At 40.4% G+C, this 27,211-nt stretch overlaps 1 protein-coding gene and 1 long non-coding RNA gene across 3 annotated transcripts in view; both read left to right on the top strand.

Moving 5' to 3' along the window:
* Positions 1–27,211, top strand: part of LOC145449792 (uncharacterized) — a 116,044-nt gene that overhangs the window by 43,938 nt on the left and 44,895 nt on the right. The gene's annotated exons all lie outside the window — the stretch shown is intronic.
* Positions 14,781–19,536, top strand: LOC145450296 (uncharacterized). Of its 2 annotated transcripts, XR_013918472.1 has the most exons (3): positions 14,781–16,068; positions 18,597–18,800; positions 19,183–19,536. It is a non-coding gene; the product is annotated as an uncharacterized LOC145450296 (long non-coding RNA). The 2 variants fall into 2 exon arrangements; XR_013918471.1 differs by having other exon boundaries at positions 18,597–19,536.

Below are 27,211 nucleotides of genomic sequence, written 5' to 3'. Positions count from 1 at the left end.
GTCATCCCAACACTGTTTCTTACCCTACTTTAGCAATACTCAATGTATTAGTTATAGTAAATAAAGAACCGCAGTCAGCCAGGATTAAACTAGTTTTCATATCGAAATTGATCGATTTTGTTCAGACTATCTATTTTTTAACCCAGTCTCACCTATGCATTTGAGACGACAATAGAATGTGCACAGCGGCCTACGATACTTCTTAAAGCTTATACACCAAGATGAACTTGCGCGCTTTGCAAAGTAAATCTAATGTCCGAATTGTCAAGTACTGAATAGTATTGTCGAGAATGTGCGGATGGGTTGTTTTGAAAATAGAAACAATAATATCAACACCAACTTCAATCTCATCATTTTCGCCGCGGTCTTTTAAATTCCTATATAAAGTCGCCGAGCTCTTATAATCAGCGTTTGAGCTAGTCCTAGTTACAAAAAAAAAAACACAAGATAATGTTCAGTATACAGGTCATTATTGTGTCAATGAGAATGTACCCTGACTTGAACTACCCCTGATTTTATTATATTCCCTTATTATTCATATATACGAATGCGCATGACTAGAATCACCCCAAATAGCGTTCCATCCTGTCAGGTATTCTAGAAGGACCCATTAATTGGGGTGGCTCCTGCCACACAAATTTAGGTACCATGCCCATATCCTCCTTAAAATTAGCCATGCTTTACCCAAGGGAGCTTTGAGAACGGTACTCATTTTACAGTCGAGAGTCATAGTAGCTTAAAAACATCGACGCGGATCAATCACTTTGCGTCTTGAGCAGAATTGTTATTATTCAACTATTTTCCGGTTCGCAGCGTAATATGAGTTTGACAGTGCAGGAAACTATCTATGCTACTCGTCTTCGCTGTGGCAGACACTTGTTGTCGAATTTCTTAGCCACAATTTTTAAGTTTTGGATCGACGAGGCGAGTTGTGCGTATAAACATAGCTAATTTTTAGAGTTTGTAAGTTAGCGTTTCTCAACCGGGATAACCGTAATCTCTGTGATATACCAGAAGTTGCAAGGAACGTACCTTTTCAATGGGATATATATATATGGATGTACCAGACTGGATTACCCTAAGCCTACGGTCAGCTATCACCAAGGTAGGTATGGGTACGATGTTGTCTCAAATGTGATACTGTATTTCGTTTAGCCGAAATATCACGAGTTATTTATCTTAGTCGTAAAACCAACTCACTGGTCTAGTTAGATGCTATAAAATACCTACAGTTGGAAGACATTGTTTTAATCTAGTCATTTATGCGATAGATTACATTTCCTGAAGCGGTATTCCCTGCTTGACGTAAAAAAAAAACCATAATGTAGTGAATGCAACCATCGGAGCGACGCAGCCGGCCAGGGCCGAAACACCTTCCATATTTGAAATCAAAAAAAACTTTTTGATTAAAATCACCGATTGGTTATGTCTTGATCCAATATTGTAACTTTCGAGTCATGAGTCACTGCAGTTTTTGATCGAGTCAAGTCAATTGATTAGTGAAGTTGACTCTAATCAAACTAAGTTTCGGATTGAATTGCTTTTACCAGTCATAAGACGTAATTACATCATTGTACTTTTACTAGCTTTCTGCAATACATATCGAGCGGTCATTGGTATTTAACCGATGAAGATATATTGAGTTAAATAAGTCCACAAATAATGCGCTGTATTGCTTGCACAGTTTATTATACCAGCCAATAATGATGAATTTGAATAAAACACTATAGCTTACACTAGCATTGGCTGTTAACTTCGACTTCTTAACCCGCAATCAATATGTTCGTGACACTATGTCAAATGGATGCCAAATAAACTGCAATACCATTGGATGATTGGTCGCTTTTATGGATCATATAAATGTTGCATGAACAATCCAAACATATGCTAGATACAACGATCTTTTTATACATTGATTATTTGATAACTTGAAATTGGTTCACTAATTTTACTCCGAATTAAAAGTCGATTCATATTTCTGATATACCGAGTCAATTCATATAACATCAAGTTGCTTGAGGCCAGTGACTCGAGAGATCATGGACCTATGTATAGCAGCGTACAATTTGAGATCATTGGCATTTCTTGTAGTCTAGTTACTATTGTCAACTTCGTGCAGTGTGCAGTACGCTACATAAAGCAGCCTTGATACACAATAGGTTGATGCTCATTCTACCGCCGATTAAATTTCCACTTTTGCCGCAATTATTTATACTACCTAATACTGTTATATTTAGGTTAGATTTTCGTTTGTAGTGTCATGCTGTCTTTGGGGCTGCCACAAAATAGGTGTCAATTTTTATTGATGGCGTCTTATTCAGCCGCGAGCAGATTTTGTGATCAAATTTTAGTTATTTTGATTTTAATTTTATTGGACATAGCACCTGTCCCATCAATTTATGAGACCAGTTTGCCAATTCAGTAATTTGCCATTTAATTACTCGAATCCTCCAATATGGCCATGTCAATCAATACACCGAATGCGTCACATTATGCCATTGCAAGCAATCCCCAAAGGACCTTGGAATCCGTTGCCCAAGTCATAAGCTGAGGATGCCATTTTTATTTTATATGTAAATAACAGTTATAGTAGTAAAAAGCGTTGACAGCAACCTCATACCATAAACCATAGAATCACAGACCTACTGTCATTATGTGCAGCAAATGATTGTATTTGCAAACGTCTTCAGCAGTTATCAGCAGCACCTCTTTTCATCACAGGCAACTTTATGAGTGAACGAATGTTTGGCGGGCCGTATTTTATTTCGTGGTATATTTCTTTGCTTATATCAGTATATTATGCTATCTGATACAATATCAATTATTCTAACCGTAAAACACAAGCATTTATACTCCAGCTACGCAGAACGAATGTAATAATTGATGCAGCTTGCTTTACGAAAAATCGTCGACTTCTGGCATTAAGCCAGGTGTAGCAAGAGTCATACCCTATTCCAGTGCTTTTCAACCTGTGTGACGGTTCGCACCTGTGCGAATGAAAAAATTTGCAGTGCGAATGACGAGCATGGTGCGAACGGTGCGAATGAAAATCCCGGATGAGTGCGAACGACGAAGGGGTTGCGAATGAAAATCCCATGTGAGTGCGAATGAAAATCGTGAATAATAATTGTCAATTTTTCTGGCCTGGAATAATTCAAATATACATTATAGGAAATTCAATGGCAGTGTAACTTTTGTTGTTGCGACGCAATTGTAAAAACTTGTTCAAGTTACGACGCACCACTAGTCGTAGCTCTCACAAGCCGTAGTGAATTAATATTTTCGCTCTATAATTATTACGTAACGAAAAGCTTGGTTTGGAAGCTGGTGTAGTCGCAGACATACAGTATATCAGCCCGTCTGAGCCTGCGACAGGCTGGGGAAATGACGTTAAATTGACTTTCTGCTTACTTTCGCTAAACAATCATCATACTCCCGTAATACCTGTTCGATTAGTGCGAGGCACGAGGATAGTAGTAAATACTATCATCATAGACTCCCATTTGCAGGTTACTGTAACGCAAATCTTACCCCTTCACGGATTATTAAAGTATGGACTGCAAAAGATATAATTTTGGGTCGACACGGTGCCAGAGCTATCTGTTAATATGTATGTATTATTTGTTGAATTTATTGCAAAAATCCTGCGATAGTTGTTACAAATCTAAGGTCACGGTGTTGGGCACTGGAGCGATTAAGCTTTATCATGAGAATTCATGATAATATTTGCCTGACTGGTTTTTCTGGAAAACATGGTGGAAGACCGTTGGGATGAACTACTGTAGTTACTAGGGATGTGCAACGAGCGAGTTCACGTCTATGAGACTCATTTATTTCGAGGCCAACCCTTCTGCGTCGGGTCACATGAAGACGGAAAGTTTTGGTCAACAAACGGCTGATAAAATGCGGTGCCAAAACTTGAACGTCGACAAAACCTTGGCCAAAAATGAACGATACTCGATGGCCAATTCATTCCATATGGATATGCTCCATGGTCATCACGGAATAGTCCCGTTTTCGCAATCTGAGTAGAGCAGACAGTATAGTACAACTGCGACACGCAAAGGAATTTAATTCAACCTAATTTGAAATCGCGTGCGTCAGACATATTTTGTAGAGCTGTGTTGGATAGAATTGTTGTGTGCGCGTTCTGTATGCCATGCATGTCCGTCACATCATAGTATACTATAATATTAATTTCTTTTTATGGGTGAGGCTCGGGTCGCGAGATGCCACAAAAACTCAGATTTTGGTGGTAGTCTCAATAACTACTTTAACGTTATTAAACTGTCATGAATTCTCAAGTTAGATTGATTTAAAGAGCAGAACACACAGTATCGTGAGTATATTTGCTCTTACCACATATTCGCGAGACAGAAAATGGGAAATCGAAAAAAAAGTTGGATCAACGTATCATAAGGTAGCGAGCTCTAATGTGCCTACTCTCATTGATCATTTGGACCTTATATTCCAAGACATAAGGCAAAAGCCTCGACCCAAACAGATGAGTTATTCACACTTCCGACATACTGGAGCCTCCTAGAACTTTTTGCCAGCTCTCAAAATCGATTTTGTCCAGCAAGCACTTTTCACTCTTGAAAAATACGCTGTATGTTGGATAGGAGTGCAGAACAGACTTCAAGACCTGGTCATCCAAATCCAAGCACTATAGTAGAAGGGTTTTACTGAAATAGTTGAAACCAAAACGAGCGAATATAGTAGTCTATTTAATGAGACACTTAATAGCTTAAGATAGATAGTAGACAATTTGTTGCACCTCTGAGCAAATAAATGTTGTATTTTCATCTTCTTTTTGTATAACAATATTCGATTAGTTTGTGCGAATGAAATTTATTTTACAAAAAAAGTGCGAATGAAGCTCAAAAAGGTTGAAAAGCACTGCCCTATTCCATACAGGCTTCCGAACCTCGTGATATTAGCTTATTCTTTTAAAATTTTTATTGTTCGAAACTATTGCTCACATGCGTATACACACTACTAAAAAATCAATGTAGTGTCCCTTACATTATTGGTCATTTGATAAAGATAGATTTCAAGATTGTATTCTTTATTGCAATATGCTCCGTGTGAAATATTCGTCATCAAATCCGACCGTCTCGCATTTCCGAAGGCTCATTTTAATTTTTACGGACAAGTTTTTAGCGTCGTTATTGAATTAGCACTGAGTACTTAGGATTTCTTTTTGTATATTAGAGGTACCAGCGAAGCAGGTGAATATAATTACGTTTCATATCATAGTTATGCATGCCACGTTGATTTTCGCTCTCCCCTTTATAGGAAAGTGAGCATCAGTTTCTTTTTGTACAGTCGAAATTTTCCTAGACATCGATTTGTTTAAAATGTATCCCTATCTCTCATATATCCAATTGCTTTGCCTAAAGTAGCAAATGTTATTTGAAAATGTAGCAGGAGAGCATGGCTATATACCTATTTGTGAGTTATAAAATTAGAAGTCCGCGATATTCGTATTCTCGATAAGAACTGCCAGTCCATTTCTCAGCTCATAGCCCAATGCAAGTGTAGCTACCTGATTTAATGCGGAAACAGAGAAGATGATATCATTTCGTCCTATTGATTCAATGCTCCTGGTAATATTCAGCGCCACAATATTGGCGATTCAATTAGTGAGACAGAATTATATTAACCGTTTTCATCCTTGTGGTAAAAACAACTCAGGTTTGTTGTCATGGGCACCATGCCTTTTTGGAAATCTATCTAGGGTCAGTCACCCCGCGCAGGCTGACTGTGTGCCATAAAACAGTATAGATAGGCCTGTCCTATGTCTTCTTGTTCAAATTTCCACAATATGGTAGGCCCAGTATGGAGTCAATTATGTCTCCCGTCCCACAATTGAACTCGTTTATAAGTATGGTTCTTTTTAGTTTAGCTGACTGTGTGCCATAAAACAGTATAGATAGGCCTGTCCTATGTCTTCTTGTTCAAATTTCCACAATATGGTAGGCCCAGTATGGAGTCAATTATGTCTCCCGTCCCACAATTGAACTCGTTTATAAGTATGGTTCTTTTTAGTTTGCAAAGAAACACTCGATTGGTCAGCACTGACGTTTTATATTCAGCCCAGATAATCTTCAATCCCCTTTGTTCTATGACGTCACATTAGAATGGTGCAATGTAGAGAACTTATATCATAGTAGTACCGCATTCTTTACAAGTAGTGCAGCACTGAGGAGGGCAAGTATTATAAGACAATGATCCTAATCTTGTATCGGCTGATTATTGGATTGGATGTTTTTGCGTCCTAAGTCTGATCCAGCCCCTAATCTATAATTATATAGCATGGGTTTATATAACTGTTAACATCACGCATTAACAACGGTTATAATATCTTTGGTCAATTACCAAGCTGACAATTAATGGTTAGAGTCATAGAGTCTCGTATAGTAAAGACTCTATCTAACGTTCACGTAACGTCCTAATGCGATCGTTCATAAGATTTGAACAACTCGTCATCAGTCTCAGTTAACGTTTTTTTCAAACCCTGCCATCTTCCTAGGCTCTTCATGCCTTTCAGCTCTGTGTAGAGTGAACTGAATTTTCTGTCCCTGCGCTTCGAGTTATATTCAGTTTTGGGCGGAAAGTCGTTAACGTGCCTGCATCCACCCCCCATCAACACTAGCAATTTGCTATTTTCGTAAATTAGGGGCTGACGTACATCCGAACATTCATCAAGCAAATTTTTGTCGCTATCTTTCGTACTCCGGCATGATTAAGCCCCCCATTACAGTCAAATTTCACCATTTTTCTGTAGTTAAATATTTCCTGTTCGTGAATTACCCACTGGAGCGCTTCCTTTCCCATCATCATTTGTGACCTTATTGTGCAAGAGTTTTGCAATGGCGTGATCAACCCATCAATTTGGGGTCGTATTTTGCCGTTTCTGCTAAATTTTATATTTTCCTGTGCGTCAATAGGGCATTGCAATTCGCATTCCCACAGTCATTTATGGTTGCATCATACGAAGATCACGCCATATGCTCCCATATTTTACAAAGTAATGTATTACTCAATCCTGATTTGGCTTAGCAATACCATCCGAAAATTTCGCAATTATGTGTTTCGCAATGATATTCGTTGCATAAGCATCTTTTATACCGCGAATTTGCCTCGTACATTCTTAAATCCCGCACACTTTTAAGCTTCCATAAGCAAATACAGCATGATTTTTAAACTATGTTATCTCAACGGAATTAAATTTAGGTTAATGGTTAATTTCACATGGACTCTAAACCGTGAAAACGGACCGAACACAACACATAACATAACAATTTTCACTTCTACCTTTACAATAATTCAGTAATTATTTCACAATATCTATCCCAGTTTTTCATGCAATGTTACTGCTGTAATATACGTCTTTTGGTTATTCCGCCGAATAACCTCTCTAAGATAAGTTTTAGCTGCTACTCTCCCGCATTTCGCATAACAAAAATACATACATCCTACCATTGTTGTTACGCTAACCGCAAAAATCAAGACATAATTGTTAAGTGATTCTTCTAAATCCTTTCTATTGTTAATATCAACAATAATTTTACCTGATGCATATCCTTGTTCCATTTCTCGTAGTTTGTGCAAACGTCCATAGAAGTCAAATGTAATTCGGTCCAGTCTGTCATATTGGGCCGTAGGTAAGGTTTGCGGTATACTGAGTGTAGTTTTTCCTTCTTCTTCGATAGAGGGTGTAATTGAAGAAAGTGCACTATTGGAAGTACTCTTCCAACTTCTGATCACATCGTTTTTACTTACTGATGTGGGTTCGCTCTGATAGTCCCCTGATGAAAGCATTGATGTTGATTTAGTTCTTACCTGTAGGTCTTGTTCTTTGTTTAAATCATCTGGTTCTGTATTAGAGCGAGGCTTGCTGGTGACGAAATATTGGTGCGTTTCGACTGTCGTTGCTACTTGTGTTGTGTCCATGAGTTGATTTGTGTGATGACTTAATTGTATGTAAGACTCGGGTATCTGCGCAATCTGGGGCGTTTTCTTTATTGTCACTGGTATGGATCCTATCATTTCACCGTTTTTTGTGGGTGTTTGATAAGTCATGGTATTCCATTGTAACCTTGAGTTTGCAGTGCTCCCCATTGGTATAAGTGTTGCTAACTCGCTTTTGGAAAAGGTGACTCCTGTCGCAGCAATACCCATGCTTTTCTGAGCGTCCATCTGTGTTGATATAGCCGTAGACGATTCCACAGTTGTGAAAATATTTGTGGGACTCGTCCTGCGTCTTTCTTGCTCACTAACAGTTTTCACTGTAGTTAAGAATGTAGTAATAGATGCAATTGGTCTTGGGCTAGTGTTATTTTCGCGTGAGGACTGCACAGTAGTCAATATGGCTGGGAGTGGTGTCGATGAAGTCGTTCCGGAAATAACAATGGCCGATGTCAACTCTCTAGTATAGGGTGTGATTGTAGTAGTTGATAATGCGGTCGTAATGCTATCCAACGCATGTGCAGACGTTCTTGGCGTGGAAATTGTTGTATCCGTTGTTAACTCGATCGTATATTGAGTATTTTTGGTCGACGTTGGAGTTTCAATCATTGGTAACGCCATTGTAGTTTCAATAATATTTGTGGAATTCGTAGTATCAGCTACGGGTATTGGCCTACGTGTTAATGAACCATCATATTCTACGTCTTCGTCATAATAATTGTAGTAGTAATTTCCAGAGTCTTGAAAACTAGTATTATTGTCATAACCGGCATAGTCAAATCCTTCGTCATAACCTTCTATATAATCGTAGTTATAGTGGTTAGTATCGTATTGATTCGTCATTCTTACACTTTCCTCAGCAATTGTTATGGTTTTTACCATTGTCGCAGTGGGTTCTGGAGTCGTTACAACAGGAGTGAAATTTAACCATATACCAGTCTCGCTACTAGGAGACACTCCTCGATTGGTTCCCTCGTAACTTTCAGTCCTTGTCGTTATTGCTTCCGCGTTACTTCGTGGCATTACGGAGCTAGGAGACACTTTTCGAGTGGTTCCTTCGTAACTTACAGCCTTTGTCGTTATTGATTCCGCGGTACTTAATGGCGTTTCAGAGTTAGTTCTGACTCCGTTATTGTCATTATAGGCATAAGGCGTATACACCAATATTCCAGCGCATATTATGGCTTTGTAGGCCACACCAGGTCGGAACATCCGTATATCATGAAGCTGCGCCTCTATGAGCTTGCGCGTTGACATATAGCTCAGTAACTCTTCATTTATCCTACTCAGTTTCTGAGGTGTCAACGCTGACCGTAGCGCCTGACTTAGAGACTCCATCTCTTTACCAGTTATGGACCTGTCCAATTTCCCCAGGTTTTTTCGCATTTTATATATGGGCAGAGATAACTGGCGTAAACGCCTTTTCGTTACTTCTACGTAAAACATTCCTAGGCGAGCTAGATAATAGTCAATATTTCTTGTGTTTTGCCCATTGCTTGTGAATGATGCAGTCAGGATAAGGTTGCCTAATCTACCGGGTTGTTTACAATTGGGTAGATTCTTAGGCCATACTTTGAGTGGAGATTCCTGACCTGCAGGTCTTGGGGATGCAATTTGTAAGCGACCATTGTTATGATCTGCATACACGGATTGATTTGTATATGGATCATATAACACTTCCTTAAAGGCCAAGGCCGTCTTCAAACTTCCTATTGAATTACGACAAACCTTCTTATTCTTCTTGCGTTCACATTCTATGCTGCCTTGCAACATAGTCGAAAAATTTTTCTTCCCCATTATCCGTTGAGTATCATTATTTAGATGTTCGCGAAGGGCGTAAATCCTCAATCTAAACCAAGTATGACCATCAAAGTTTGCTGGCCTCTCCCTGGGGCCTGTTTCATTTCGAGCCTTCAACCACACGATGTCGTGATGTAATCTGGGTAATTTGACCCCCTCTGGCCATTGACTGTAGGAATAAGTTTCTTGCATTCTTGTTTCTGGTCCTCTAATACTGTTATCTATTTCCATGAACACAAAGTCTCTGGACAGTGTATTCACTGCCCGATTGTCTGTATAATATGCACATCCTATACATCGCATCCCGCCAATATTTTCGAGTACGCATACACTAAATTCGCCTTTGTCGACCTTCCACCCCTCGATTCCTTCCGAATGCTGTTGACACCTTGCTGTTACTGTTGCATATTGTGCCAAGAGGTTCATTACTGATAACTTGTAAACTGTCAACAGCTGGTGTATAGTAACTTGTGGAGTAGCATTAGGAGAGATCATCCGAAGGATCGGACCTGGCACAGCCATAGTGCCGTGTGCTTCCCTTCCTACTACATACTTCCATGTATGTACTGAACCAAAGTTATTCTTTCGACGATATGTTGTGGTTCTGGTAAAGGCTGCCAACGTAATATCGGGAGATATTCTTGATAGTTTCCGATTGCACCCGCATTCTCTTTCGTATTGTCTAACATTGTTCCAATACCTCTTGTCAGACCCCGAGGGTGCAAATAACTTGTACAATCGACCTTGGCTAGCTCGTGTTGGACCAAATTCGGGCGTCTCTTCGTATATTGGAAAATTATTTTCCGTTTCACCTATTGGCCAACTCTCGTTTAATTTGAATAGTCGATTAAGGCGGATGTATCTGAGACCTTGATACCGGAACGTTGTCCATCCTGTAAGATTAAATGCTATCCTGGGAACCACACGCATGGCAGATAGGGGCAATAATTGGCCCTGAGTTTGCAGATATCCTCGGTGTAGTGTTAAGACTACTGCCAGCACCATCCATATTTTAAGGTAACGATTCATATTATTATAAATTAGTTAGTATATCTGTGGACTTATGAAAAAATTAAATTTTATAAAAGTAAAATCTTTGAGTACATATGCGTGCACTACATTCTTGTCGATTTGGCTGTTTTAACGGAGGTTGGTACCGATGATATGTACATTGTCAACTGAGTCTTCGTGTTCCGCCTTTGTACCTTAGACTTCAACTTAGGACAGCAGAGATTGCTATAGCGACAGCAACAAAACAGGATGATCCCAGCCCCCAATATCAAAATCACCGGCATTAACACTGACCCCAATCCGGAAAAAAGACCACTCAATCCTTTACTAAATATACCACCGACCGCGCCAAGTCCATCTTGTAGTAGATCTCCTGTGCTATCTCCTATCGTTTTTATCAAACTGCCGGTATTTTGTGAAATTTCTTCTATTGTCTGGCCAAAGTTCTTCATAAATTCTTCTCCTCCAACAAATTCGAAAGGCTTCACTGTAATATTCTCATATCGCCAGTCAGAAATGTTCATGTACACACTCTTATTCAGATCTTCTCTCCAAACTTGTAAACCCAAATCCACATTCTGTTGGGCTTGATCTAGACTGATACGATTAGCACGTAGTTCCATACCAATGTCATTCGTCTCATTGATGTAAGCGTCCCTATAGGCTGTTAATTGCTGAGCATGTTCTTTTATCCGCAAGGTTCCTTGTCGGATTTTAGTGAGATATACCTTGCTGGAGTCAAATATTAACTTGCCAGTTAAATTAGCCAATTCGTCCAAAACCAATCGGTCGATGGCTAGTTCGGCGTCACTCATTTCCTTATAGTTCTGAAAAGAGGTCAGAGATGCTGTGGCTTGTCGTACTATCATTTGTCGGTTTCTTTCTATGTACTTTTCCATTAGTACAAGTCGTTTATTTGTTAGTGATGTCCTTAATTCCATAGTAGCGATCGTTTGATCCAGTTTTTGCTGCTGAGCTATTTGGAGTAGTGAGAGTTCGTTAATCTTTCTTCCTAGTGCAGTGGACCTCTGCGTGGCCTGTATCATTCTGTTATTGATTTGTCGGCTAAGATCCACCGTCTCTTCATGTAACTGGGATGAAACTGTCGCAACGACGGCGATCGTGGATATCACAGCGAATACTAAACATATCAGTCCAGCCAGGAACCTTTTACGCCTTTTACGCGTACCCCATTGTGCGGTATTTCCTGATACCAATTCACCTTTAATTTCTATTGGACCCCCTGGAAAGCGTGGTCGATTTAGCTCCGGATCAAAATGAATATGGTCCCAAAAGGCTGATTTTAAAGTAGGTCCACCTACGGGGTCACGGCAAATATCCTGGTTATGTGATATTCTATTTTTACATGCTTCATCCGATGCAGTAAGAGAGGGGAAGTATTTCCACATAGGCCTAGAAAAAGGTACCCATGTTGATGTAGATGCCTTAAACCTAGTCGGCACACCATCATAAAGATTATTCCACTTCATGCCCTGATTGCCACCATTAACATACACACTGTGATCCAGATTTGGAAAAGCCGGTTGTATCCATTTTACTCTGGGAGGAAAATTTGTCGTGGGTAGATCACCCCATAGAGTGGTATTCATTCCTGGCCAGAAGTTGCACGAATGGGCTATTACAGCACCCCCTGGCCATAAGTGCTCAAACCAGTCCTGATTAATCCATCCCCCCTGGGCCCGACATGGTATCAACGGACTGCGCACATACTGCCATTTAAGTACTGTAGTCATTACTATTTCTTGGATGATTATATCTGCCTTATTTGGTTCCAGGGCAGAGATAACTCCTCTAAATTCACACCTTGTACAGATTCCTATTATGACCCCTTTTTCCCTCCAGGAGTACAATTGTTGCCAATAGTCGCCCCGGTAGGCTCTTTTTTGTACTAGATGCCAGCATTGTGTAAAACTATTACTGCTGGCATTATACTTATTCAATTCATTCATTTTGGCTCTGTCCCGATCTCCCATTGGCTTCTGACGGCATGAAGCTTCAACAGCTGAATAACTTTCGAATAGCCTCATCATAATTAATTTAAATTTGGTCAGAGCAAAAATAGTGTAATTCTTGCCAAGGTCATGAAAAGACATGTATTGGTCCCCACTCCAGAACCAATTAATCCTATAATTCCCTATTGGACGTATGAACATGTTCGTTTGTTTAAGGACATCATAGGAAATATTGGGCGTGATTTGGCCCAGGCGCCGCTGACAGAGACAGGTGCGTTCAAATTCTTGTACATTTTTCCAATATCTTCCATGTGGAAACGCCATTTGTTGTAATGAAAATCGCTCAGCCACTACGTAACCAAATGACTTACTGTAAAACAACTCAGGCCGTCTATATACATGACGCTCCGCCGTTTTATTGAAGATGCTCATCAAGTGATAGTCCTCCCATTGTGTATCATTTAAAGTGATCCATTCATCAGGCAGGGGTCCTCGTAGTTCACCTAGCGTCCCCTGAGTGAAAGATCGTGCTCTACCTGTTACAGGATCTGCGAGTCCGTGCATGCCTTTCGCCGCCGTATGCAGCAACAAATCAGATGTACAAATGATACCAATAAGGATAGACAGAGAATGAGGAAGGAGGTCCATGGTACGTTTAGTGGTGGTTCTCGCCACGTCATAAATTAAATATAATCGCGCACTAGCCCTAGACTAACGTCTGTAAAAACACAAAATAACAGATGTCGTCATTTCCGTCCTGGAACCTTATAGCGGGGTTCACAATTGTGGTAATACAGGAGACCCCTCAAACTTGTCAAAATTATACTGTGGATCATTGTGTATGGTGCGCAGGAGTGCCAAGAATCGGTCAGTCTTTTGATGTTGACGTTTCCACAAAAACTCCCCTACATAATCGGCCAAAAGATGGCGTGCTAAACCACGAGATCTATGTAAATGATATTTAAGCTGGCCCCAGGCCCCCTCGATTTCATTAGTACAAAAAGCTGTCCGAGGGTCCTTAAACCAACGGGAGTGGTCCACTACACCGTGTATATAACCCTTCCCCCAGCTCTCTATACCCCTGTAGGAAGGGTAGGCATCGGTTAGAATTGTGGACCCCTCTGCCACATTTTCTACTATGAGTTTTCGAAATACTTCGGCAGTCCTGTCGGAAGTAATCTCAATGAACATTTCTCCGGTAGCTTTATCTATGCCACCGAACCCCCAAATGGCTTTAACGGCTGGTCCTTTGTCTGAGGCAGCCCGGCGCTTAGCTAAGTGCGTTTCATCAATGACCACACAGCCGCCTTCATTTCCCAGACGTCGCTTATTCCTGTGAAATTCGGCCGTACAAAGCTTTCGCAATCGGCCGCACCAGGTGACCGTTGAACGCTGACTAATTTCAGCTTCATGTGAAATTTGGGTTTGCAACGCGTCATGGGCCCAAAAGTAGAATAATATTAACAATTTGGGAAGTTCTACCTTGCTTCCTGCGAATATCGAGTGTTTCCGTATAGTCGCCGTAGTATCGCAGGGGTTGCATCGCCACCTAAACCCATCATCGCCTGTCGACGTATTTTCCTCTTTCATCGTTTTTCTACATCGCTTGCATTTCATCCTCCGCACCAACAACCCGTGATTTCTTAGAAATAGCACACAATCTCGTGTGTTGAGTAGTGCACCCGATTTGATCAAACCCAACACATTGTATGTTCTTTCCCACGTATCTGCGCAAGTAAATAATACGACATGTGGTGTCGATCAACTCCCCACCGTCTTTAGCAGATCAAACCCCCTTTTTTCTTGGCGTTTCATATGTACTGACTCTCTCGTATTTTAATCCCGTGTTATTCTTATGGAGGGATTATTTTTTTCACTTGTTCCTGACCAGACCTGGTGCTTTTTTCACCCTTATTTCAATGTACATGTAAAACACTTACTATCCTACTACACACCCATTTTATGGTGCAACAATTGTTGCCGCCTATACCTCCGGGCACTTATTTCACAAGTACCTAGTATTGATATGTAAATGCGCTTTGTTTACTCGAACATCCCGTTTTAGAAAATATCATGGCATGGCGCCCTCCCTCATAAGGCCCATATATTAACTTCATAGTCGAAGAGCAATACGGACAAGTTGAATCGAATACGGTGTTAAGATTTTGTGCGATTAGTTTACGTTAACAAAATATATGGTGGATCATAAAAATGTCATGGGGCGTAGCAGCCACTTGGCGGTTCTGTCTCTGCGCCAGGGACGACAGGCTGCAAGGGGAGGCAAAATGAGGCTGCACACTGCACGCAGCACGGAGAGATGGCTAATCACGAGCTAATTTGTTAGGAATATGATCGGTGGTTGTTTTCGACAATATGTTGCGAGTGACAGAAGGATTTTTCGCGTTACTATATCCGCATGATTAAAAATCATCATCATGATGGAAATATGAAATGTCTGGGAAGGTTTTTTCAATGTCCTTTCAAAATCTCAGAGGCAGTGTGGGATTTTTCTCCAGCAATATAGAACTTCTGAGACGCGGCACATTATTTCTAATAATTTTTATTGAAAAGATTGCTTGAACATGAAACTATTTCAAGATTTGCTGCAGTCTACTGATAGGGCAACATTTTTAACGAAAGCCAGGGGCAGCATATGCTCCTACGCCACTGGGTGGTTGCCTCCCCTTTTCTAAAACCACATTGGGATTGGAATTCGAGAATTTGCTAGTTGTACCATTCTTCTATTCTTTATATTATAATTTGTATTAACATTTGCAGAATACGCTTCAAACTTGAATAGTGCGATGTGTTGATGGATCGGTTCTGCTTCCTTTGTCATTGTATCGCAGTATATTTGCAAACTCTTTAGGGCTCTATAGGGCTATTGTGATGCCTGTTCTTGTGAAATTACCGGTACATATTCTCCTGGTGCACAGCATTGTCCTTGGCATATCAGCAATCAGATGATTGACGGGGCGTCGGTTTCCTCACAATGTATAGTTGCAACTATTAAATACATCAAGATAGACTAATATAGGCTCCCGGTACTCGATATTTCTTCATATTTCCGAATACAACCAAATCGTAAATCTATTGTAGTGCGACTAGAGCTCGAGGAACAAAAGGCTACGTTGTTCTTTTGTGCCGGACAATGGGACCACCGCGACCTTGAAACTCCTTATATAAGCGATAGACTCGGGAAGGTTGTGGACGGTCAACGATATTTTATCGTTATATTTTATCGTTGACGAATTTCTTTCCTTGCAGTTTGCATCGTATCTGGTCTTGTAACGATGGCTCAGACCGACGTGTGAGTTGCTTTTGTTAATTCTATAGCCTTTCAAACCTACAGCGTTAGTAGTAGGACCACCTGCAGTGCATGGATTCAGCGACATGTAGGGCGTGCGACGCAATGTCGCAGCATATAGCCTTATGAGCTGAAGTTAACCCTGTAATTAACCCCGATATATCCTAGCTCAGGGGTGTCAAACATACGGCCCGCGGAGCGATTCAGAGTAGATTAAAAATGCGCCTACTTTCCTTAAATAGTCTCTCAAGACGGCAAAGGCCAAGTATCAAGTAGGCATATGTCCATTGTCCATTGCCCATAGGCCACATTATAACTATCCGACAGCGGTTTCACTCTAGTTAGCATTGTGAACAAGTCGGTGACATTGGCGCCCAATTATGAGAAGGCAAAAACAGTTCACACTGAATTCAGAGTTCTATGGAAAAAATGGAACAAAATTATTCATTCGCAAACGCGAGAACGCCAATGGGAAACCGTTATATGCAAGTCACCGAGAATATATTAGTTACTGAAATGAAGAATTCAACTAAATATATGTAGCCGCACTGCTGTATAACTTCTGACTTGAAAGATCCCCGGCCTCCAGAGAAACCCGAATCACTATTCAATAAAATGAACCAAATTCCAACTTGCTCGTTTACAGTTTAATCTCTTGTATTGCTCACAACGCATAATCCAGTACTAACGCCAGATTACGACTAGAACAAAGGGAACATAGAAATATGGAGACATATTTTATCGTTAGAGCCACTGTTTTAGCGGTTTACAACTGCATTCAACCTCCCAATCATCGTATTTGCCAATTGCGTTGTTTGCCAATATTGGTGTTGCTAGAATCGAACCCCCATGTGATCCGTAATATTACGTCATATAATATTATGTTAGGCTTCATAATAAATTATTCAAGTGAAAAACAACGGCATAGGTTTTGAGGAAACACTGGTGAATCATTTGACTGGTCCGGCCGGCGAGCGATCTGAAGGTTTGAATCCGGCCCGCGACCAAAGTTGAGTTTGACACCCCTGCTAGCCTTTACATTACGTTGCATCTCGCCTATCACTATATATTGAACCCGTACGAATAGTACGATCGATTGCGGGTACGTGCCGTTGTGTCCGCGGGCCTACGCTATGGCGCAACAATGCGGCGTTTATCAACATTGCTAGGATTTGACGAGTTGAATCGATCTCATGTAATAGCTTGCAGAAATAATTGCGAATAAAGTTAAAAAAAATCAATATGGAGATCGACGAAACGGACACGGCCAAGTAAGAATTGGATAAAATGTCGACGCCGGAGATAGAGCCGGTGAGTTGACAAAGAAATCCGGATCCCTTGTATTTCATAATAAGATACTATATGCTACTGCTTTTGATTATTTTGATAGATGCAATAGGATTCCTACGCACGAATGGTTTTGGCTCAGCGCTCTATGCTCACCACATCAGTGAATGGCTGGTTGCTCTCACAAGTGACATCGGCGCATCACGAACAATCCGAGCATAAATAAGATAAGGTCATTTAATCGACAACGTTTACTTGATGATGACTTGAAATTGACTCGTAAATTTGCTCCGCGTCACGAGTCAATTCAGATATCTGAAGCGCCGAGTGAAGTCAAGTCAAGTCATTTTTGCAAAAGGACTCGAGTCAAGTTAAAAGTCACACCAAAAAGTCGACTCGAGTCCTCCTAACACTGACTTGACTGAACTCGAGTCACTATCAAAAATGGGAGTGGCTTGATTTGACTAGACTCAAAATGCGCTTTATGCAATGACGCAAATATGAATCAGGACTCGAAAGTAGGGAATTGTTCCCAAATCTGATTTCTTCCTAATATCTAGATTAGAGCTCTTCAAAAATGACTTTTTTTCTCAAATCGTACTGGCTACTTGATAAAATTGTTAGGTTACCTAATTTAAGTCTACACACAAAATTTGGTTCAATTCCAGCCAGTAACCGCTTTGCTACAGGAGAAGAAAGTTTCTATTTATTATATAAACATAAATAATAAAAAATTTGAAAATTTTCTGTTCACCCTACGAAAGTGTTAGGCTGTCTATAGAAACGTTGCTAACCAAATTTGGTTCAATTCCAACCAACGGAAGCGGAGTTATAGCCGTCGAAAAATTTGGATTTGAATAAAATAGTATTTACGGTGAGCACAACTATAATAAATAAACAAAGAATCGGTCACCGCAAATACTATTTTATTCAAATCCAAATTTTTCGACGGCAATAACTCCGCTTCCACGGGTTGGAATTGAAACAAATTTGGTGAGCATCGTTTCTATACACAACCTAACGCTTTCATGGGGTGAACAGAAAATTTTCAAATTTTTTATTATTTATTTTTAAATAATAAATAGAAACTTTCTTCTCCTGTAGCAAATCGGTTACTGGCTGGAATTGAACCAAATTTTGTGTGTAGGCTTAAATTAGGTAACCCAACAATTTTATCAAGTAGCCAGTACGATTTGAGAAAAAAAGTAATTTTTGAAGAGCCCTAATCTAGATTCGTCGTTCAGGTATTCCGATATTTCGGCTGGCGTGACTCGTGAGGAAGCTGCTACTCCAAAAGGGAACTGGGGACAAGATTAATCCCGGAGATGTCATCACTGTCGAATGCACCGGTTATCTTGATGAGGATACTCCAAAAAAGTTTTGAAGTACAAAAGACCCAGGGCAAAGAGCATTCCTAACTACTGTTGGGAGAGTACCAGTCGTAAAAGGTCACACGAAATGCCAGACAATTGCAAGATTTATTTACTCTGTATGGTAGTAAGTTTTGATTGTACGACACGATACAACAAAATGCAAATGATTGTGTTTTCGAAGAATTTTGGCATCATTTCAAAATAATACTTGTATAATCATATCGCTGTAAGTCATAATTTAGCTCTCTTGCATTGTATGAACAGATTATAGAATGACACAATATATCACGAGTGAGGTTCTTTATCAATGAAACGTTTCGCTGCATATTCGCTTTTATACATTATTCGATTACTAGCTTCTATTTTCTGGAATTAAGGGCATATCAATGCGCAATATCCAAAGACGATGTCACTAATGATAATCCCCTGAAAATGCCATCACTGATGCCAATTCTAGGTCGGAATGACGCTGTATTATCAATGACACTTCATGAACGGAGCAAATTCAAGATCGAACCGGAGGCGGCATGTGTGAAATCTGGATTCGAAATTTGGGGATATGCTTTGAAATTACATTATGTTACATGCGTAGACTATATAAATATATATTCGTCAAGCGGCACGAAAAACGATGTTTCCTTAATTATATTCACTATCCCTCCAGATGCTCCTATCTTACTCGACATGGAAGTGACAGAGCACAAAAAAAAGTAAAGTAACTGATGTTACATTTTCACTGATACATTGCAATCATACGATGCAACGCATTACTGACATTTAAATCGCGTGTAAATATACCATTGTGAAATCATAGGCGAATATATCGTTTCTGGTATGTGGGGATGTCAGCGGTCAGGGATGTTTACAAATATTTTCTGTTCCAATCACTTCCGCTCCATGCAATAACACCAAATTCCAACATTTCCGCAGTAGCTCAATGTGCCTCTGTTAATTAGTGGAAAAGGTGACAAAGCGGCCATGAAATCAGCGTACGCAGGAGGTAAGATTCCATAGCATTTCATTGACTGACATAATGAAGGCATATTTTGCATGGGCGAGGTAGGATATACTCTACGTATTGCCAATGGCAACAATACTAGTCAGCCTTCAGGATCACCGGACCACGACCTAACATCGACCTCGTCTTCCGCCACATGCCACCTCATTTTGTCGTGTGCGTCTTATATTCTCTGCATTACTTTTCATTCAGTGTGCATGCCTCTTCTTTACTTCGCCTAGGCCAAGGTAGGTGTCTGATCTTAAAGACCACTCCAAGTTGTTTCGACACCTTCCTATATTTTCATTGTATCGCAGTTTTGTGGTGTGTTAAAATGATGAAAATATTAATAAAACTGACTCACTGCAAACAAGTAGCTCACAGCCTGAATAGCAGGGGTGGGCAGGCCTGCTTCATGCGCAGGCAGCATATCAAAATCTTAGCTCTAAAACAGCCACAACACAAAAATTCAAAAATACGAAAATTTATGACGTCACAATAAAATGTAGGCTATCGAATGTAGTTTATTATAGTGTGGCGATCTGACATGGGGTGATTACTTCAAGAATGTAATCGATTGCGATTACGATTACTTCTGATTCACGCGCTTACGATTACGATTACAGCAAAATCAGGAAGTAGTCGATTACGATTACATTTGAAAAGTAATCACGATTACTCGCGATTACATTTACTTTGCTTCTTAGAACTAATCTTCGAAGATACATTGAAGACAATAAAGGGATTGCGTTGAAAAGGCCTAATGAGATAACAACTTTCTCAATAGATGATGCGCCATTTGCTTGTTACGTCATAATGTACCCATTGCCCAACTTTGCAGGGGACGATTTATCGCTTCCAAAGATTTGCATTCTTGTCAAGTTCGTAACTGCCGCACCCCAAACTCCCCAATAAGGTGGTGAGCGCGCTTAAAGGGGACTCAAAATTATCTGGTAAAACCAACATAAATTATAAAGTAGATTTATTTAACTGGAAACTTTTTTTCGGGCTTCGCGATTTAAATGTCTCTGATAGCTTGATTTTGAAATGCATGCCTATCACCCTCATGAAAAATTATGCATAATTTACTGGAATAAGCATTTCGGTCCCGGTCATTACCGAGCCACGACATACCAAAAGACAAATGCAGTTTCGGCCAACATGCGACTCCAAGAAGTGTATTACTAAAGAAAGACCTTGGCCAAAACTTTGAGCATGTGTCCAATGTCAATAGCCGCGCGGGGTGTGCGTGACTAATAATCCTATCCTTTAAATCCGAGCCCACAATACAAATGCCACCCGGGCCACCCACAGAGGAATAAATAGGCCTACATGGCAATTATTTGTGCGGGCGTCTCACGAAAGTTTTTCTTCTCGTCATGTACGTTTGGGTGACTGCAATATCTTTTGATGTTCTATATAGCAGACCTGCGGTCATGAATTAACAACATACAATGAAGTAATTACAACAACATACCAGATGATATCATTATGAATTACGTGCCCCCAGCTACACTGGTCAATCTATGACTATCGGGGATTAAAAATGAATAGTAATACAATGCAATTACTTATATTATCGACGTTAATTCAGTCTTCAACTTGAAAATTGGCCACCAAATTGGGGCCACTTTGGAGTGCAGGAATAATTGCTGTTTTGGTCCTCATTCTAGCAGCAACCCACGCTAACATGGCATATGCCATAGAAGCGGATGGCTATGGCGGCAGGTAAAGAATTGCAAAATAACGATTGCCGCCCGTTTCAAGTATAGAGTCATATGAGAATAAGATAAAGTGAACATAAAATTCTGCTTTCTACTTAATACAGATACTGCAAGCTGCCGTTACGATAAACGGCAAAGAATGCTTCTGTTATGATATATATCAGCATCGTGTGGAAATCGTAATGTTAAATTTCTAATCTTTGCCCGGTGTACCCGTACAATGTACATAAGTACGTACTATATAGGCCTGCTGCTCGGCAAACACCAACAGACAAACTGCGTCTAACTAAGCATAACTATTAACCATAAACATCAATACATAAGCTACCAGTTGCAACTACGCATAATGGTGATTATTATCCTGCTGCGAGGTAGTGGCGTCTGGTGTATTGATAACCTGATATATCGCACGCACGCATATATCACGCTACAATGTACCGTCTACTCTACGTCGAATATCTATTTACTATGATTGGATACCTCTTACGCAACCATGAGCGAAGCTAATACCTCTGACGTAATAATGAGCAGTGGCGTTTGTAAATCAGACGTTTGTGCTATCACTAACCTGGTATAATGTATTTTCCTTGTTCACGAATGCTGAGGTCATGTCATAGTCCTTGTACAAATAAAAAGTAATCGCTCTTTCACAAAGAAATCGATCAGATATAGGAAGTAGTCGATTACGATTACTTCGGAATTTTTTCGAATATAATCGATTGCGATTACGATTACTTGAAAATGCTGTAATCGTCGTAATCGATTACGATTACTAATCGCGATTACCCCATGTCTGGTGGCGATACGATGTGTCTCCACGTGGGTCAGTATCAGAGGTGGTCAAAGTAGTCAAAAAAGGTACTCAAGTAGAAGTAGCGACGAAAAAATCTACTCAAGTCCGAGTAGAAGTACTTTTACATAAGCAACCTAAACCTACTTGAAGTAGAATTGACTGACTTTAAATCTACTCAAGTATGTAAGTATTGTGAAAACAATCGTGATTCGTTCGCATGGACTACCAAAAGCTGCAAATGGAGCTATCCGGAAGGTGTAGAGAGCGTGGTTCATATTGCTGCATCCCAGGAGTCGTCAGTTTTTGACAGAATAAGCAGTCGTCCACATCATGGGATGTAAATGATGGTATTGACATGGAAATGCGATACTAATCCTTTTTTACTCGGACACCCCGTTATAGATAATATCATGGCATGGATCCCTCCCCCATATTATAAGGCCCCTAGCTCAGTCGAAGGGCAATGCGGAGAAGTTCTGTCGGATACGGCTTTAACACTTTGCGCGATTAGTATACGGTAATTAAAGATATGGCAGGTCGTAAAAATGCCATATAGTGTATAGCTTTGTTTTCGGAAAATATAAGGCATTACTACACTTGCTTTATACTTCAAGATGTATGTCCTCCAGACAAAAAAGCTGAAACTATAATTAGAACTCAACGCATAATACTCGTAATTGAAAGAAAAATACAAATGCTACTTCTAAAAAGCAGAAGTTATATATTTCATGTCTTTTGTCCAGAAAGTTTCAACGTCGGTCTGCTAAAACAGGTCCAACGTTAAAAAAAAGTCAAATTCCACACACGTCATGGGCTGCTAGGTATAATAGGTCATTGCTAGATTTCGAATCGGTAGTTTCAAACGTTATGGGGGGCCATACTTACTGCGATGAAATATTTGATATAGGCGACAATGCGGTGTGAACGGAACCACGCAATCCGGTATCTAAATTATATTCAACGATACTTTCGTTAGAACATATTTGTCACTTCATATCTACTGTGCGCAAAGCGCAACGAACATTCTGGGTATTACATGACTTTTATGAAAATTAAATGTTGGTAATACGTGAAAACAACCCCGGAATTCCTTGGGCTATCTTTCTTATTGGGGGATCAAACTACTTCTACTTGACAAACTGAAAATAGCGAAAAGTAAGTAAGTAGTTCACAAAATATTACGAAATAGTAGAAGTACTTCGTTACTGACCACCTCTGGTCAGTATGCATTTATGGTGACTTCAAATCCTTGAATCAACAAATTGAAATAGATCAACATTCCCTGCCCGCCTCAGATGAAGTTCTTCACCAGTTATAGGGTGGTTATTAGGGTTGTCCATAATTTGGAAAATCTCAAAATTTATGCGTATCCATGTCTCATTCTATAGATTATAGTTAAAAAAAACGTCAATGAACCTGCACTAAGCTCACAGGAAAGTCGTTAACATTTGTCTAAATGCGTTTGAAATTAGCTGCCGTAGATTGGGCGTGTCAGCGACCATAGAGTGGCAAGCAGACTAGTAATCACGAAATCACGGCGTTTGATTGACTAATCTGCTATGCTTCAATGATCACGACGTTGGCGGCTTGTTGATCAGCTGGTCAAGGACTCGGCTGACGGCGGTGATTCTGTAATTAAGTGCATTGTAGGTTGGTCCGCAACTAATGATTTAGGATTACTTCAGAACATGTTTAGTCACGAAATACATGATGAGAACAGCTGCTTCACAATATCTTTAAATACATGACCGGATGGCTTATTGTGAAGGTAACCACTGTAGCCTGTATGCGTTGATTTCATTGATGGAAAGCACAAAAACACACGGAAAAATACTGCAAAGGCTCTTATGCAAGTGGCAAACGAATTTCTAGTTTCAGAGGGGATGTACCATCATTGAATACAAATATAAAGCTTGACATTGACACTACTTTGTCTGATCTTATTAGCTGTTGTCGTGGTACATATTTCAAGTCTTGAATGTTGTAAGGGCTGGATGAATCAGTCATTTATGCTTAGCACTTGTCAGATTCTTGCAGCATAATGAATCACACCCGCAAGTGCTATCAAAGTCCTCAATGATGCCGGGCAAAGAGGTCTAAAGATAAGCACAAACTGTGCTGGTAGGACCAGCAAAAAGACAGTTTGCTTGCATTGCTTAGCATGTCCTTAATGAATGTTAGATCATTACCGGCTGCATAACGACTAATGCTTGAATCAAACCAGACATGGACAAAAAAGGATGGATTGAAGCGGTGTGGTAGTTACACTTTTCTTCAGAAACCCAATGTAAGCTACCTGGTCGGCCGACATATCTTCTGAGCATACAGGATTGTGTCCAGCATCAATCTCACATGTTATGCTGCACCAGTTTGGTGATGTCTAATATGCCTTACCTGCACCCAGAAAAGCAAGACCACTTGGCGTAATCTCAAGCATATAATATATGTATTTCTTGGATCTATACTTAGCTCTATAAGTTCACAATTATTCGCTGCTTCACCTCTGTCATGCCTGTAAGAGGCTATTGTTGCTCTAAACCTATCGTTACCTAGTTTTAACACTAAAACATTCAATGACCAGATGTCTCATTTTATTATTAAATCACTAATGTACAATGCGCTTACATAATCATTGCCTAGCGATCTCCTTGGACTAATAGAAGCCCATAATCAGCAAGCCGCTGTGGTCGTGATCGTTCAAGCATAGCTGAATAACCAATCAAGAGACGTGATTTCGTGATTACTGGTCTTCTCGCCATTCTATGGTTGCTAACACGCCCACTCTACGGCAGCTACTTTCGAACGCATTTAGACAAATGTTACCGACTTTACTATGAGCTTATTGCAGGTTCATTGACGTTTTTTTATCAATAATCTACAGAATGAGACATGGATACGCATATTTTTTGAGATTTTCCAAATTATGGACAGCCCTAGTGGTTATATTTTCACGAAAATTGATCTTGCCGATGCTTATTTTCAGCTAGAATTATATGATGATGCGAAGAATTTGTGTGTCATCAACGCACAATACGGTCTTTTCCGTTATCGACGCATGTGTTTCGGAGTCGCATCTAGTCCCGCAAAGCATCAACGCTGTATAATGCCATGATGGCCGGCTTACCCGGTGTTGCTAGTTTGATCGATGACATAATCGTTACTGGCGCTGATGAACGCGACTATTTTCGCAACTTATCGCTACGTTTTGAGAGTCTCACCGAATACGGTTTTACCGTCAACTCCGCTAAATGTAAATTTCAAGAGTAGTATCGAATATCTTGGTCATATAATTGACGAGGACGGCAAACGCCCGTCTGACAAATCCGTTGAAGCAACCAAACAGTTGCCTAAACCCCAGGAGAATGTTCGCAAGCTACTGGCATTCCTGGGAAAAGTCGATTATTATCGCGCGTTTAATCCTAATTTTACGAACAAAGCCTCTCCCTTATATCATCTTCTTCAAAAAGACGCGAAATTCATTTGGAATTGGGACTGTGACCATAATGTCCTATAGGGCAGTGCTCTTCAACCGGGGTGGTCGTACACCCTAGGGTGTACCAGAATTTGCAAAGGGTGTACCACTCGGATGGGGTGTACAGGGGTGTACCAGATCCGAATTACAATGAGCCGATGGCTAGCTATCACAAAGGCAGGTTTATGGGTCAGGACAGGTTGACGCACAGGTTAATGAGCATGCAGCACCGTAACTGCCACGCCCCAAACCCCCCAATTGGGGGGGTGAGCTCGAAGGGGGCCCCAAATTATTTCGTGAATTAACATAAATTAGAGCGTATTTTTTTAAAATTTATGCAATTTTTTCCAAAATTTTTCGCCTGCGCGCGATTTAAAGTTGCCAATTATGTTCATTATTTGGTACTCTTACCCCAAGAAAAAACACGCAACATTTATAGAAATGGACATATCGGCGTTGGCCATTAACACGTCACCACACACCAAGATATATAATGATTTAGTACTTATTACATGCGACTCCAAGAAGTGTGCCAGAACGATCGGCAGCGCGAAAAGCTTGGCCGAAACGGACTGCCCTTACGCAGACCGAAAACTTCGTTATATATACCAAATAATAGGTTAAATTGTCCAGAGGCGCCTAAATGACTGTCGCCATATGTTCCTGTCTTGGCAATCTGAACCTCAGAAGACAAATACCATCCAGCAAGAAAAAAATATATGCCAGTGAAGAAATACCAATTTGAAATCGTGTGCGTCTTTTAGTTTAGTGCGTTATAGCAATTTTATATTTTTGATATAGCAGACAGGAGGTCACGAAATAAAATCATGTAACGAAGTCATACCAACGGGTCCGCCCACCCGAAAATGTTTAATTATTATTTATGGGCCCTACAGTTTCCGGTAAATCTGATAACATGAGCAGAGAGGACAAGATATTGATAGCAATATATATGCAATGCAATCTTATTGGCCGATTGTATCATGAATTATCGAAAATTTTCGCGCTTCGAGCTGGCACACTAAACAGTGCATCAAATTTCTCGACAAAAGCGAACACTGTGATGAGGGGTCGGTTTATCACCCTATGAGAACCCAAAACCCAAGTTATTGTGGGGGGGGGCGGGGCTGACGAAGTGCTGTTTAGTTCCTGCCAACGGGTATACGCCCAAAGATGTCTAATTATTATTGGGATGTCCTACAATTTTAAAACAGACTTCGCTCAGCTCTACCGGTAAATCTGATTACGTGAGCAGAGAGAGGATCAAAATTGATAGCAATATATATGTAATTCCCGATCATATTGCCCGATTACATTCTTGAATTACTGAAATTATTCGCGCGCCTAGGCGCTAAAAGCGGTCTCACGTAACGTACACCCAGTGGAGATGTGAAATAGCGTCAAAAAGCGGATAGCCAAGGGGGGGTCTGGGGGGCGAAGCCCCCCATAAGTTAGGTTTATCACCCCATGGGGGCCCTAGGCCAACGATTTGGGGGGGAG

The sequence above is a fragment of the Botryllus schlosseri genome, chromosome 11, assembly GCF_051294905.1.
Source record: "Botryllus schlosseri isolate E-star chromosome 11, Bs_hap1, whole genome shotgun sequence".
NCBI lineage: Eukaryota > Metazoa > Chordata > Ascidiacea > Stolidobranchia > Styelidae > Botryllus > Botryllus schlosseri.
The sequence above is the reverse complement of the archived record's forward strand: the minus strand, read 5'-3'. Positions and strand labels throughout refer to the sequence as shown.